The sequence below is a fragment of the Pinus tabuliformis genome, chromosome J, assembly GCF_031772625.1.
Source record: "Pinus tabuliformis cultivar Carrire ecotype Pingquan chromosome J, CPIR1, whole genome shotgun sequence".
Lineage (NCBI taxonomy): Eukaryota > Viridiplantae > Streptophyta > Pinopsida > Pinales > Pinaceae > Pinus > Pinus tabuliformis.
The window spans coordinates 654,606,911-654,623,160 of record NC_142295.1 but is presented as its reverse complement, the minus strand read 5'-3'; positions in this window follow the sequence as shown (position 1 = coordinate 654,623,160).

Below are 16,250 nucleotides of genomic sequence, written 5' to 3'. Positions count from 1 at the left end.
CTTCTACACATGTTACAAAACCTTCAAGATCCAACCAACCATTCCAGGTGACCAACCTCTGAGGTAACTTGACATTTTTTTGACCTAGAGTCTTAGTCACTCCCATGACATGGGCATGCATGCGACTGGGACCCTCCATTCACTCCCACAACAAGGGAATGCTTCCAACTAGGGACTTTTTCAGCTAATTCTGAGCCAATGACCCTGGATTCTATGCCCATTTTTCAGGGCTAGGTCTCAGGTCACTGCCTAGAAGTTCATGAAACTTCCATAAATGAAACAATAACATCAAAATAATTATAGTAATGCAAATATTTAAACAAATACTTGATCTGACCCCTACTAGCCATGAAAATCATTTCGTCAAACATATCACAAATATGTAATCTACAGGTCATAACAACATAATTGAGCATAGGGGTCTCATACTTATCTGAGATTTGTAAGTAAGTATTGAATCCTTATCACAATAGTTGCATTATTATCCATTAGGTCACATATTCATTTTTCATTCAGTTTCTAATTAAAACATGATGCGATCCATTCATCTATATTGTCATAAAACCTCCTCATAACCAACATATATTCAACTGAAATAAAATATATATAACAGCCATAAAAACCACATATGAACACGTATATTTACCCCTTGAATACAAGAGGAAAGGAAATGTTATTAACATATAAAAAATGCAACTAGGTCTGGGACTTCCACATACCACCCGACTATACATTGGCTGAACCAATTCTTTCTTTTAGCTAATCACCCTCATGCCATATTCCAAGCATGAATGTGGGATCTCATAAAACAACTTAATCAAAATCAAACTAGTGTTGAAGAATGTAACTAGGTTCGGTCTTCATAAATTGTATTTGAAATATTTTTAGAAAGAGAAAGAGAAAGAATTTTTTGTTATCATATTATGACTTATTAAAGCATGGGTTTCATGCTTGGGTCATCATCTTTTAGGTCAAAGTCCCCATTGAGGACTTCTAGGTTTATATTAAGTCATTAGAGTCATTGTCCATTTAATGAGACCCTTCTTGGGCTTTTGAATCATGTAAAAAAAATTATTATTGAGTAAAATAAGTCATTTTTCACCTCCATACCAAGTCGACCCTTACCAGATCAAGTCGGCCTACATGAAGGCAATTCGACCCACCAAAGAGGCTAAATATAAGGGTAGTTTGATTCATTTTAAGGATCACACACACAAGTTAGATATCCAATAGATTGAAGTAGAAGACTATGAAGTTGCTGTAGAAATAGAAGGAGATTTGATGGAAAAGGAAATTGAAGTTTCTAGGTGGTCTCTCTCTCAAACATGTGAATTCACTCAGCTATTTGCTGGAAGGTTGAAGTGTTGCATCAAGGTCAATTTTTTGCTACTGCATCTAGGTCAAAATTTTGTTGTTGATTCTAGGTTGAAGTGTTTTTGCTTCTAGGTCGAAATTTTGTTTTTGATTCTAGGTCGAAGTGTTTTTGCTTCTAGGTCAAAATTTTGTTGTTGATTCTAGGTCGAAGTGTTTTTGCTTCTAGGTCGAAGTGTTGCTGCTACTAGGTCAAAGTTGCTACTAGGTCGAAGTTGTTACTAGGTCAAAGTTTCTACTGGGTCAAAGTTTCTGTTGCTGCTACTGGGTCGAAAATATGTTGTTGCATCTAGGTCAAAGTTGTTGTTGGAAGTTTATCATCTACAGAAGAAGGGAGGGGCTGACTTGGTGGTTGGAGGAAGTTTGTGTCTAGGTCAAGGAGTCTTGGATTATCTCATGAAACTATTGAAGGAAGAGTTTTTGACTAGGTTTTCCACTAGATAAGGGTTTTAACCTAGCTGTTTGATTACAAATGGTGTCTTTGATCTTCATGTTATGACTTTTGTAATTGCTTGATGAACTCAGATAAAATAATAGCACAAGCAAGTTAATAAGAAGATAAGAATATCACAAGTAATTATCAACATAAAGAAAATATTTCTGCCTTTTTGATTTTCCAACATGGTATCAGAGCTAAGGTGAAGAAGAAGGAAAAAGGAAGCCTGAAGATATATTGATAGGAGTTTTACGAAGTTTGAATAAGGGTCATCAAGGAAAAGGATCACATAAGAATTAAAGCCTACTATCTTCAAGAACAATGTATAACTCAATTAAGGGATAAAACAAATTAGAAGGATCATCCAATTACAAGGCATGGAAAAGGAGAATAGATCTCATCCTTGAGAAGAATAAAGTCTGGATCTAGTCAAAGGAAAAGTAAATAAGACTACAAATGAATCAAGTGATGCAAAAAAGGAAAATTTAAGAGAAACATAGATATTGGCCATGACCCTAATGGTGGATGGAATAAAGAACAACCTCATCCCATATATATCCAACATAGATTTTGCTCAAGAGATGTATGAGGCCTTATCCAAATTATTCACAATAAAAAATCTTGGTCAAATTTCAAGTCTTAAGAATGAACTAAGAACTATGAAGTTGACAAAGTAGGACATTGTTGCATCCTTCTTTGTAAGAATAAATAGAATCAGGGATGAACTCTAGGCAATAGATGAGATAGTACTTGAAAAGGAGCTTATAATCACTGCACTTCTAGGATTATCAACATCTTGGAGTGCCTTTTGATCAAGTACCAACAACTGGAAGGAAACTCCTACATTCGAACAATTATGGAATGCATGTTGTGAAGAAGAAATCAGAATTTCATTAGTATTCAACAAAGAGAATGAAGAGGAGAAAATTTGAAATTCCTATTATACTCATCACGAGAATAAAGGAACCTTCAAGAAGTCTAAAGGGTCTAGAAGGAAGGTAGACCTATCCAAGATAGAATGCTACAATTGCCATAAAATGGGTCACTATAGAAATGATTGTCCTGAAAATCCTAGGAATAAAAATAGAAACAGGTATTAAGCAAATGTTGTCGAAGAAGGATCTCCAAACAAGAATAAGATCGAAGGATCATAAATAAAGGACTTATACTACTAAGAAGTCTTTGAAATTTTATTTTTAGTACTTATAGGTTTAACATGCATTGGGAAAAACATTTTTGAATTGTTTTGTTAAATTTATACGTATCCCTCGAGATTAGATTAAGTGTTGTAGCGGCTACAACTACACTCCAAAATTTTTCCTTAGCCTGTTTTGGAGCCTCCCTACCAACATTTCACACCACTTGATCTTGCTTCATCAATTACTCAAGCTTCAGTGTTTTCCTCACACAAAGGTAGCCTGTCGATCACAGTAGATTCATTCCCCTCACAGGTTGTTCACCCGGACTTGGTCTAGCTCCAAGATGAGCAACTTACCCTTGAAATTTTCACATTTCTAGAGGGAAACCAACCTTCCCTACATAAATTACATAATCCTCTCTTATGGCCTACTGGGCTCCAGGATTGCGTAATCCTGCTAGCCAACACTCCCAATAATATTTGTGCAAATTTCCCCATCAGGTCTGCTCAACCTAGGATTTGCACAAATCTGGGTAGCAGTTAGCTGCTTTGCCCAGAAATTGCACAATCCTCCTAGGAAGTTAGCCCAGATCCCAGCTAGGAATGCACATTTTTCCCAAATAGTTGAGTAACTACATGCATGAATACTCCATTGACTAGTTCCACCTTGATCGAGGAGACTTGACTTGCATGCATGCATTACTTGCTCTTCCTGGAATAGCAAGAGACAACATGTAAAATGAATCCCATGATTTAGGGAGATATTTTTAGCAGTCGGGGGTTACATGCAAAGTTGTTTTAGAAGTTTCCCTCCTAGTGTCTCTTTTTCCTAGATTTGTGGCATGCATGTCATGAGAAAAATCTTATTTATTCGACGCATCAGAGCTCATTCATTCACATGATCTTGGAGCTTTGACATCCCACATCACATCCAGGACTCTTCGACAAATCTGACTCAGCTATTCATGGGTAAGTAGCCTCAACTTGTCTTTTTTATCATTTCTGTTGCTTGTTCTGTATTCGCTTGTGTGAGTTCTATTTTCTTGATTTATTTGAATGCTTTTTGTCATTTACATGTATACTAGCTTGTCCTAGCTCTATTTTAGTTTTCCTTGCTATCTCACTGCTGTCGCATGCATGAAACTGTTTTGCATGGATGTTCACCGAACCGACGAAATGCCTCACCCACATGTATGTTGATCTATTTGTTGAATCTTTCATTCATGTTTTGCATGCACTATCAATCAATTCTACTATCACTTAGTGTCGCCATGCATTCACTGTCTTACTTACTTTCATTTTTCCGTCGGCGAGTTGGGCCAACGTTGGCTCAGATTCTGCCTTCACCAAGGCTACATTGCGCAATCTGGGGAAGGAGGGCTCACCTTCCTATCCAGAAATGCACATTCCTACCCAGCACTATCCTCTAGGACTTTTTTGTGCAATTCTGTATAACAGTGGCTGCTTGGCCCAAGAAATTGCACAAATCTGTCCTTGTGCCAACAGTCCTTCCTAGTTGGAATTATGCATTGCACAATCCTAGTAGCCAGGTGCCTGACTAGATTGTGTATTTTGTAGATCCAACAGCTAGTCCTACCTCCCTGATAGCCCAAACTGCTTTTTGCACAGTTCTGGAAGCTAGTCACCTAATATTCTAGTAAAATTTGTGCAATCTTTCTCATTAGTGTCCCAGGTATGTGTTGTGTCCTTCCCCAGATTTGCTTTGTTTCCATTGACATATTTCTTTCCATGCATGCTGCTTGTTTCCAGATCTTTCAGGTGTTCATATATCTCAATGGCTTCCAAGAGAACAAGATCACAAGACACTGATGGAGTTTCAACTGGAGCAGGAGTCCTCTAGTCTGCCAATCTATGAAGATACGAAGTTGTATCTAGAAAAGGACATCAAACTGAAGTGGAAAGACGTTAATGAAAAATTCGTAGGCACTTTTGGGGAATACCTCGAAGACTATTAGGTGTACGTGAACATTCACAAGTCTGACTTGTACCAGATTGCATGTAGATACCCCGCGTTCCCATGCACAGACATGATTCACTGGATCGTCTCTCACACTGATCCCGAGATGATGACCTTGAGCAGTGTCAGTGGGACAAAGCTTGCAACCTTCTGGGCACGAGATTATGATGAGATGTATTAGATGTCAGAGCCTGTGACTATCATGAGTCCTCCATTCAGCTTGCCCAGTAGCAGAGGTAACTCTAGAGACATTCTGAAGGATTGGGTAAAGGAGCCAGCTCATTTCAGGATGACACCCAACCAGATCTACAAGACAAATATATTGAGGAAGGCATACCAATACTTGGTCATATTTGCATGTCGACTGAGTGGCCAAGCGAGCACTGAAACCTTTCCTCAGAGTTGGGTGATCATATTGGACCAACTAGCTAGAGAAGGAAGACCATGCAACTGGTCCAGCATGCTGGCTCATCAGCTGAAGGAACAAGTCATGAAGGCTCAACAGTCACTCAAGGGTATGTGTGCAGAGATTTACATGTATGCTTACATCTTAGATGCAGTCTGTGCTCGGCATGGGATACCAGGCTTGGAGTAGGCATGGTCACTAGCGGAGACTATTGTGAACACATATTTCAAGTTGTTGTCCAAATGCAGCTTCAGAAGAGTAATCATGTAGTTGTTCGACCATTTTTTCACCCTAGTATACAGGATGATATTCGAACAGGATCCACCCTACATGTCAAAGGAAGCAATGGAGGTGTTGTTAGGCATTGCAGATTGGTATGCCTCACCATCCGACACTTTCATCCGAATGTTCAGTGCAGAGAAGCCTCCACATGTTCTGCCAAAGTTTTCCTTGGACATACTTGTCATGTAGGAAGTAGCGTATCACATCTCAGTAGGATTAAAAACTAGACTGCAGTGGAAGAAGAAGGCACCTTGGCCCACTCTTCCATTATGGATTGGGTTATATGAGATCCAGAGTATCAAGCAAGTGGATGTCGAAGCAAAACAAATGAAGAAGTACCTATTCGACCTCCGAAGCTTCAACTCGTATGACCCACATTGCATTGTGAAGGATCATTACATGAGAGTTTAGTTCAAATAGATCCATGGGGCATTTCATTGGGTTGAGGAAGACTCATGGAGGTATTTCTATAATTCCTCTGGACCCAATGAACAGGTCAGCTTCACCGTAGAGTGGTTAGAAAAGCAGCATGAAGCAACATCATGGAGAGCATCAGTAGTACCAGCAGTAGTAGTAGCAGTAGCAATAGCAGAGGCAACAGAGCCAAGCATACCTATGCATGACAAAGGGAAGAGGAATATTGTCGACCGCATGGAGGAGGAGCAAACCTGCAAGTTTTGAGCAGATACACTTGTAGAACAAGTAGCTATGGCTATTTAGGCAAAGAGGCAGCAACGCGATAAGCGAATCATGCGAAGGTAGAGGGATAAGAAGAGAATGGAAGAAGTAGAGAAGGAGTTGCGTGAGCTAAGGGAGAAACTCCAGATAGAACAAGAGTTGCGACAAGAGGAGAAGGAAGCGCAATAGCAACAGATACAGCAGGGGGTAGATCATGTGTAGACAGATGAAGGAGTGCCTGTACAAGTAGTGGATTCATTTGAACAACTAAAATTAGGCGAACAGGGTAAACCATTGCAGGGGGAATAATTTTCTCATGAGATAGAACAAGTGCTTGAACAGTTGGATGCAGACATAGCAGCAGGAGTTGGAATAGGACACTGACCTCATGCCTCACCACACATAGGTCGACTCACCTGCTTCAATGCATCCAGATGATGAGCAACTCTCAAATGACCAAGGAGGCACTGTGATCCTTGGTGGTCAGCCAGAAGCAGAGGTGCACAAAATCTCCTTTGACGAATCTCTTCACAGAGTTGTGAAGTATCATAGAGTACCAACTCCGGAGGGCCAAACATCTCCTACACAAGTTGAAGAACAAGTGATCATGACTGATGTGCACAAGCATCTAGCTATTTTGGCCGATGCAACCAGAGTTTATGCCAAAGCCACTAGCTCAAGTGTTCGTTTCCTCATAGCAGAGAATGAGCAAATGGCGAAGGAACTACAGGTGGCCAAGAAAGGAGGAGACTTAGAGACAATGTCCGCCCCAACTAAACTGAAGAAGGAAATAGTAGATGAAGTATTGTCCCTTGACATAGTTATGCGAGCATTATACTCCAAGTTTGGTACCATACACCAAGCAGTCATCCATCTCCACGGATGGCAGTAGAAATGTGTGAGAAGAGAACACATCTTAAAGAACATACATGCTGATGTTGATAACATGCAAGCATGGGCGGTGAAGTATAAGGGATCTCTTCTTCACTTGCCAAAGATGATGAGGGCCAATGCAGTTGAGCTGCAAGCACATATCCATAGCAGATCTGGAACTGTGAAGGCCTACTGCAACTCATCACTAGAATACATGCTTCCCAAGCATGAGTATTTAAGAGAATGGATTTTGTGGTGCACACACATGTGATCCCATCACTTGGGACTCTCACCCAGGTGAAGACAAAAAAGAAGCTCCGACAGGAGCTTGAATTGTACTTCGATGAGTTGATGTGCACGGCCACTAGCCCAGACTTGCCTATCAGTGCAGACATCATGTGCAAGTATGTTGCTAGTTCAGACACATTGAAGACAATGATGCACATGATTTCAGAAGAGTTGGACAGAGGAGCCCGAGCAGTGTACCCAGATGCTATGGAGGCAAGGTCCAGGTTTCAGACAAATGTCACAATGGAACACACGGATACCATCAAGGACTACCAATATTGGCATCAATATGTTGCAATTAATCAGCACGAGGATGTTATGCTCTTAACCTGCAAAATAATACCCAGATGCAGAATATGCGAAGAAAAGATACCCAGAACACAGAATATGCGAAGAAAAGATACCCAGAACACAGAATAGCAATGATTTTATTATTCAAAGAGCAATGTTCACATGCCTCTTCGAGGGGGCAACCTCCAATAGAGCAGAGCTCGATTACAAAATAAGACACGATGCTCCTCGCAGGGAGTCTCTATCCTTTATATATGACTCGTACATGCAATACCACGGGCCAATACCGTGGGTTTTATTAATACCATCTATCTAATACTACGGCCCATTTGCAACTAACTGTTGTCCCGTCATTAATTGCGGGTTAACCACTTACAAATATTAATATGGGCTTTATTGACTCTTGACTATGACATGATCCCATGACATAAATAAGGGGGTTAGGGTGGGACCCTAACATGCCCTCCCCCTTAAGACTAGCCTTGTCCTCAAGGCTGAAGCTGCGGAAACTGCTGAAGAATAGTGGTTGGTTCCCAAGTTGCATCTTCCGGAGAGGTGTCTTTCCATTTGATGAGGACTTCCTTAATCATGCGCCCGCGCAGGTGCTTGTCTCATGTGTCTAGAACCTATTCAGGTTGAAGCCAGATTGACCCTTCTTCGTCCAATTCAGGTAGACTGGTTTGAATTCGGCAATTGTTCCCAATCACTTTCTTGAGGCACGATACATGGAAAACTGGATGGATTTTTGTTGTCGGTGGCAAAGCCAGCTTGTAAGCCACTTCTCCAATGCGCTGAAGTACTTGGTATGGTCCGTAGAATTTTGGAGAGAGCTTTTGACAACCCTTGTCTTTGAGTGATGTTTGCTTATATGGTTGCAGCTTAAAAAAGCACTGATCCCCTTCTTGAAATTGGCGCTCTGAGCGATGTTGGTCGGCTTGTTGCTTCATGTGGTTCTGAGCTTGATGAAGATTCTCTCTAAGATGGGCGAGCATGGTTGCGCGGTGTTGTAGGAGTTGATCCACTGCTTGTACTTTGGAGCACCCCTTGAGATAAGAAGTAGGGGAAGGCGGAAGTTGACCATATACGGCTTCATAGGGAGTAATTTTGGTGGTGGCATGATAGTTGGTGTTATACCACCATTCAGCCAGAGGTAACCACTGTACCCAAAGGTGTTGCTTTTCTGAGGTGAAACACCTAAGGTAAGTTTCTAGACATTTGTTGACGGCTTCGGTTTGACCATCTGTTTGCGGATGATATGAAGTACTGAGTTTGAGTTGAGTGCCTTGTATTCTGAAGAGTTCCTGCCAAAAATTATTCGACAGGCGGTCCACCACCACCATGATGACTGACTTGTTCCCTGATTTTGGAAGACCTGTAATGAAATCCATAGAAACCTCCATCCAAATTGATGTCGGAATGGGCAATGGTTGTAATGTGCCTGGTGTGTTGACCGTTTCCCCTTTGTGGCGTTGACAGACATCACATTCTGCTACAAAAGTAAGGATGTCCCTTTTCATGCCGGTCCAAAAAAATGATCTTCTGGTGCGAGCATAAGTTTTCTGAAAGCCCGAATGTCCTGCAATTGGAGATGAGTGTAATTCGGCCAATATGCGACTTTTGAGGGTTGATGTTGGTGATATTACGACTCTGTCCCTGTAGCGAAGAATATCATCCTGCCAGGAGTAGCCCTTGATGGAATTTGGATCTACCTGCAATTGAGAAATGAGTTGGGATAGCCCTGGGTTTGAAAACCATTCTCTGCGAGCTTCTTCAAACCATTCTGGAATGGGGAGGGAAATTTCTAGCAGAGTACTTTCTTCCTCAAATTGGCGAGATAATGCATCTGCTACCCTATTGTCTTTCCCTTTCTTGTAAATGATATCATAATCATATCCCAGCATTTTGGCGAGCCATTTATTTTGTTGTGGGGAAGATAGTCGTTGCTCCAAAAAATATTTAAGACTGTGATGATCTGTGCGGATTTGGAAACGTTGCCCCAATAAGTAAGGTCGCCAGGTGTCGACTGCATGTAAGATGGCCATCATTTCTTTTTCATAGGTAGATTGGCCCAGATTCCTCCCACTTAGTTGTTGGCTTTTGAAGGCCAAGGGTTGCCCTTCCTGTATTAAGACTGCCCCAATACCTGTCCCCGAAGCATCACATTCAATGACAAAAGATTTGGTGAAGTCAGGTAGTGCTAAGACTGGAGTGGAACACATGGCATTTTTGAGAGCTGTAAATGCCTGTTGGGCTTCCTCATTCCAGAAGAAGGAATTTTTCTTTAGGAGTTGAGTGAGGGGCTTCGCTATGCGGCCATAGTTGCGGAAAAATTTACGATAATAGCCGGTGAGTCCCAAAAATCCTCTCAAGCTCTTCAAGGTCTTAGGTTGAGGCCATTCTTGCATTGCCTGGATCTTTTTGGGGTCCACCTTGACATCTTCCCGCCCCACAATGTGGCCCAAATACTCAACTTCTTCCATGCCAAATGAACACTTGGACATCTTGACAAATAATTTATGTTGGCGGAGCAGCTGCAAGAGTAGATCTACATGCTGAAGATGTGCAGCCCAAGTGCCACTATAGATGAGGATGTCATCGAAGAAGACCAGGACAAATTTTCTGATATATGGTTTAAGAATGTGATTCATAAGACTCTGAAAAGTAGAAGGGGCATTACAAAGACCAAATGGCATGACCAGGAACTCATAATGGCCTTCATGAGTTCGGAAAGTAGTCTTGGGAATGTCGACTTCCTTCATGCGAATTTGGTGGTAGCCTGAGCGAAGATCCAGCTTAGTGAAGAATTGAGCCCCATTGAGTTCGTCCAGCAAATCATCAACCACCGGGATGGGAAATTTATCTTTGACTGTCAACTTATTGAGGGCCCTGAAGTCGGGACACATCCGCCACTCTCCGTCTTTCTTGAGCACCATGACGACTGGGGATGAATAAGGACTAATGCTGGGACGAATGACACCTGCTTCCAAAAGTTCCTTGATTATCTTTTCTATTTCATTCTTTTGGGTGAATGGATATCTGTATGGCCGCACATTTGGGGGTTGGGCCCCTGGAACCAATGTGATGCTATGATCATGTTCCCCTCGCGAGGGTGGGAGCTCCTTAGGCTTGTCAAAGACCTGCTGATGTTTATTTAAAATTTGTTGCATCTCAGGATGAATTTGCGGGGACTGGGTTTCAACGACCTGGATAGCATTAAATTGAGCTACCACTCCATGATTGCCCTTTTTTAACAATTTTTCCATCCTATGCGAGCTGATGATCGAGGGGGCTCCCGCCTGGAGTCCACGGAGGGTATGTGTGCAGTTGTTTTGTTTAAAACTCATATATAACTCCTGGAAATCCATTGTGATTGGCCCAAAAGTGCGGAGCCATTATGCACCGAGGACAATGTCGCATCCCCCCATGTGGATGGCAAACATGTGTGTTTTCAACTGATAATCCCCCATTTGAAGTTTGACATTTTCACAGCGGCCTTCACATTTCATGGTGCCCCCATCCGCGATTTGGACTTGGAAGTTAGAAACTGCATGTACAAAACAATGCACTGCGTCTGCGACTTTTTGATGGATGAAGTTATGGGTACTTCCACTATCAATCAAGACTACTACTGGGCGATGTTTAAGAAAACCCCTCATTTTGAGAGTTTGAGGGGAAGAAATTCCTGCTAACGCATTTATCGAAATAACGGGTTCGTCAGATACAATCTCCTTTTGGTTGTCCTCTTCTATCGCCTCAGGTTCCTCAAGTGGTGGATCTTCCTCGGTTGAGCTGTAGTCAGTGGCATCTATTTGAAAAAACTTGGGCTCCTTGCATTTATGACCCGGGGAATATTTTTCATCACAGTAGTAACATAGTCCTTGCTTCCTTCTTTCGGCCATTTCCGCAGGTGACACCTTTTGGATCTTAAGTGTCTGAGTCGTGTTGTGAGCTTGTGGGGAACGACCTTTAGCGGGGAAATTGGGGCGGCTGTATTGGGCTGCTATTGCACGTTCCACCTTACGAGCTACCTGGCAAGCCTCCGTCCACGTGGGAGGGTGGTGGAGTAGAACTTGAGCTTTGATGGCTTCTTTAAGACCGCTGATAAAACATTCCGTGTAGAACTCATCTGTGAGACCCTTAGTGCGGAAGGCTAAGGCTTCAAAAGCGGTAATATATTCATCCACTGTACCCGTCTGTCGGAGCTTAGTGAGACGCCCCAAAAAAGAGTCTTCCTGTTCAAAGCGATCTCGAAGAGCTTTGGTAAATTGGGCCCAATTCTGAAAAGGTCCATTGCAACGTTGATGCCATTCCCCCCATTGCCATCGTTCATTGTCCAAGTACATGGTTCCCACCATAAGCTTAGTCCCATCATCTAGGATACGATTCAATTTGAAATACTGCTCCATTTGTGCTAGCCATGCGGACGTGTGAGAACCGTCAAATTTATGCATATCCAACTTGGGAGGTCGCTGACTGGGTGGTGGATGGGTGTGCCAGACATGAGGAGAATGGCTAGACTCACCCTCATGGTATTCATGGCCATTAGACGCCTCCTCTTGGGCTGGCTCCTTGCCCTTCTCGAGTACTTTCTGTACCTGGATACTTAGTCCGCCAATCAGACGGTTGAGGGAGTTCAGATCTTCTTCAATTTTGTCTAGCCTTTCATTGGCCATCGCTTGAGCTCTAGTTTCTACCATACACCAACTTGATGAAAAATTGGGACCGCCATTTTTTTTTTTCTAATAAATTGAATGGTACCACCTTGCTCAGCTCGTCATCCTGATGCTGATGGGATAGATCACCAATAAGCGCCTCGGAAGATCTCAGACTCCTTGGTACAGGAACCCTTCACAACAACTCCGATCTGGTGGATCTGAGAGATTTGAATGGTGGAACAACTGCTGCTGCGGATTTGATGGAGCGGCGGGACTGATGTCTGCTGCTGCAGCACTTATTTGCACACGCGGATTTGGAATAGATGATGTGTGATCCCCCGATAGAAAAGGGAACTATGGTCTTGAGGAGTGTTAGGTGCTACAAATCGCAATATACATAAGGGTCTGACAGTAGTACTCGGTCCAATGTTTCAGGGCTCTAACTAAGGAGGATCGACCGTACCCTTAGCCGTACAACCCGACTACCCTATCGTACGGGCGAGTAATCTCTCCGAGTGCTGTTCTCGGTGTACTGTAGCCACAAGACGGTCGAAGGTTTATCTATGGCAAGGTTTCAAGGGAGCCTAGGGGGCTTCCTATATACCCAGAGGGTACGTGGAAGACAGTCCGTGCGCGGTTCTATCTAATGCGCTACTACTCGAAGGGGTACCCACAGGGGTTACAAGGGAGTCCAATAGACGTGACCACCTCTTGTATTTCCTGCATGCATGCCTCCCCAAATCCGCAGGTTTATGCGCTCAACGACAGATCCCGTGGTTTAAAGATGCCGGAACACGTCTCTAGCCAATTTTTTTTTTTTCTAAAAATTGGAGATCCCACCGAGCCCTGGAAAGTGCTATGATACCACTTGTTATGCTCTTAACCTGCAAAATAATACCCAGATACAGAATATGCGAAGAAAAGATACCCAGAACACAGAATATGCGAAGAAAAGATACCCAGAACACAGAATAACAATGATTTTATTATTCAAAGAGCAATGTTCACATGCCTCTTCAAGGGGGCAACCTCCAATAGAGCAGAGCTCGATTACAAATAAGACATGATGCTCCTCGCAGGGAGTCTATATCCTTTATATATGACTCATACATGCAATACCGTGGGTTTTATTAATACCATCTATCTAATACTACGGCCCATTTGCAACTAACTGTGGTCCCGTCATTAATTGCGGGTTAACCACTTACAAATATTAATATGGGCTTTATTGACTCTTGACTATGACGTGATCCCATGACATAAATAAGGGGGTTAGGGTGGGACCCTAACAGAGGATGACGACTAGTTGGACTTCTATAGTTGTCTAAGTCAAAATGATGTCTAATTTGGCTTGTTCAAACCATTGTTCACATGGGTACATGTGCATTGTAATGTTGAGTCTTGTCAAGTGTAAGTCAAGTCTCAATAGTGGATGTAACAGTCATAGAGTGGGTGAAGAGTCATGAGGGTAGCTGAATGGTCACAAAGGTGAATGTCAATGGTCACCCCACACTTTTCTATAAATATTCCCTCATAACTCATTGTACAGACTTTTGGTCAACCAAGCTTCTATTAAGACTACCTTGAAGAAAGCTTGGACAATATTGTAACGCGCCTTGGCTTCTCCACTGGAAGAAGCTAGTACATCTCTTTGGAGGAGAAGGAATATGTGGCTATAATGTTTCACTGATGGGGCTAGCAGGTTTACATGGATGTATTGTATGATTGGAACTTACACTTCTTTATATAATAAGAGCCAACACATTTTCATGCATATGTTGTTATTGTAGTTGGACTGTTCTGGTTGCCTTAATGATATATGTTGTTTAACTTACGTATTTGTGTATGAACTGATTCGTATGCAATTATAAGAATATTGTTGCAAATGTGTTGTTGGTTTAACCATCACTTTGGATTGTCGACTGTTCTGCTTTCTAGCTTGTGATGCATCTTCACTCGTGTGTTCCCTTCCTAGCTGAGTACTGATACAGGTTGTCAAGGGGCGCACTCATCTCACCCCCTTTGTGTTAGAACCTTTCATGCATCTTCCCTGACTCACTACATCGGTCACGCCCTTGATACTAACAGAGTTATCTTACTTGCCTCTATGTGACATCGTGGTCAAGGTATTACCTTACGACCCACCACATGTTGGTGGTTCCAACACCGTCAACATTTCTGGCACTAGAAGGAGGGTCCTCTCATTTAGTTTTTAACCTTTGCATATCTTTCATGGAGTCTTGCACTCTTCTTCCCCTGTGGTGTTTTCTAAATCATGAAGATGTCTCCATCACGGGGAAGATTTTCAATCTCTTGTCCACTCACACATATGATGGTGAAGGTGAAATGGCCTGGCCTGAGAACTTACATAAATTTCTTTCCATGCTTCATGAGGAAGATGAGTTGTCTGATGAACAGGTTCATTTGCTGCTTGCATACACACTTCACGGATCTCCATTTCGTTGGGTGCTCAGCCTACCGGCAGACACCGAGCACTCATTTGAGCACTTTTGTGATCACATTGAAGACACGTTCTATCATTTTGATCCAGAGCATCTTGATCGGAAACTGTTACAACAACAGAGGGCTCCACATGAATCAGTTATTGATTTTTGGCAGTGCTTCTGTGACTTGCAGCTTCAAGCTCTGAGGAGTGAGATGAATTTTTATTATCTTTGGGACCAGTTCGAGTATTGCCTTAAGAAATCTGCCCATCCCAAGAGAAATCTTGAAATTAAGCCTCGCTCAACATTCTTCATTGATGGAGCTGAGTAATCTCATGTAGATGCGGACACCGTCTCAACTGACTATCCACCTTCCCCTCATTCAACAACTCCGCCACTGCCAAGTGATGTTGAAGATCATCCTCACACACCTGTTCATCTTTCACACTCTCCCAACATCACCTCACTCAATTTTCTTGCAGATTTGGTTGTGAGTCCTTTGAGTTCTCATATGCATGCTTGTTTACAACCTCCATCTTCACACTCAGGTGTTCCTCCAAATGATGTTGTCTTGTGCTTGTCCATTCCGGACTCTTCACTTGGTGTGAACGAGGAGCAACCCATTGACAAAGTTGGTGTTGCACAACTAACATGCACTTTCATTCATGAAGAGTATGAGTTGGAGCTTGAGCATCAACACTCGGCGAAGGATGACTCCCTTCTGTCTGAGCCCCCTCTGTTCTTTCCTAGACTCTTTGGTGAACCTGCCATCTATGATTTTGCATGTGTCTCTTCATCCACGGATGCACCCATTGTTGATCACTTGCAGGACTCACCAGATGTTGGTCCATCATTCAACAACGAAGAGGGTAAGTTACTCATTGAAGATCCACTTAATCCTTCATCTGTTGTTGGCTTGAGGGGCCTGACCCAGGTTTAGATTTAATTAGCCAAAAAAATACCTACACTACTGGCCCTTTCGGCATTAGCCCGTGGAGCGCAGACTGAAGTCTCACCCAAAGTAGTATGGGGGGATGCTGGAACCAAGTTTCTGCACCGTTAAGATGTCTGAGGGGTCGATTTAGTCCAACTGTGCCTACCTTCACACAGATTAATTTGCGCATTGTTATGACCTATGATACCTTTACGATCTACTATAATTTTCCTTCACGTAGCCTTAACCAGGGGGCTAAGGTGATTTCGCACTGCTATGGCAGCGATCTGTGCTAGTTTCCAAAGTTACACCATGTATCTTAATTATCCTCTTATAGATGTTAGTCAACTTCACGTAACCAGATACTTTAACTCACATTCACTTAATCTACACAGTTATATATGTTCGTGCACCATATAGACAACAAAAATGAAATTTATACCCAATATATTTGATACAGAAAATAGGAAATAAAT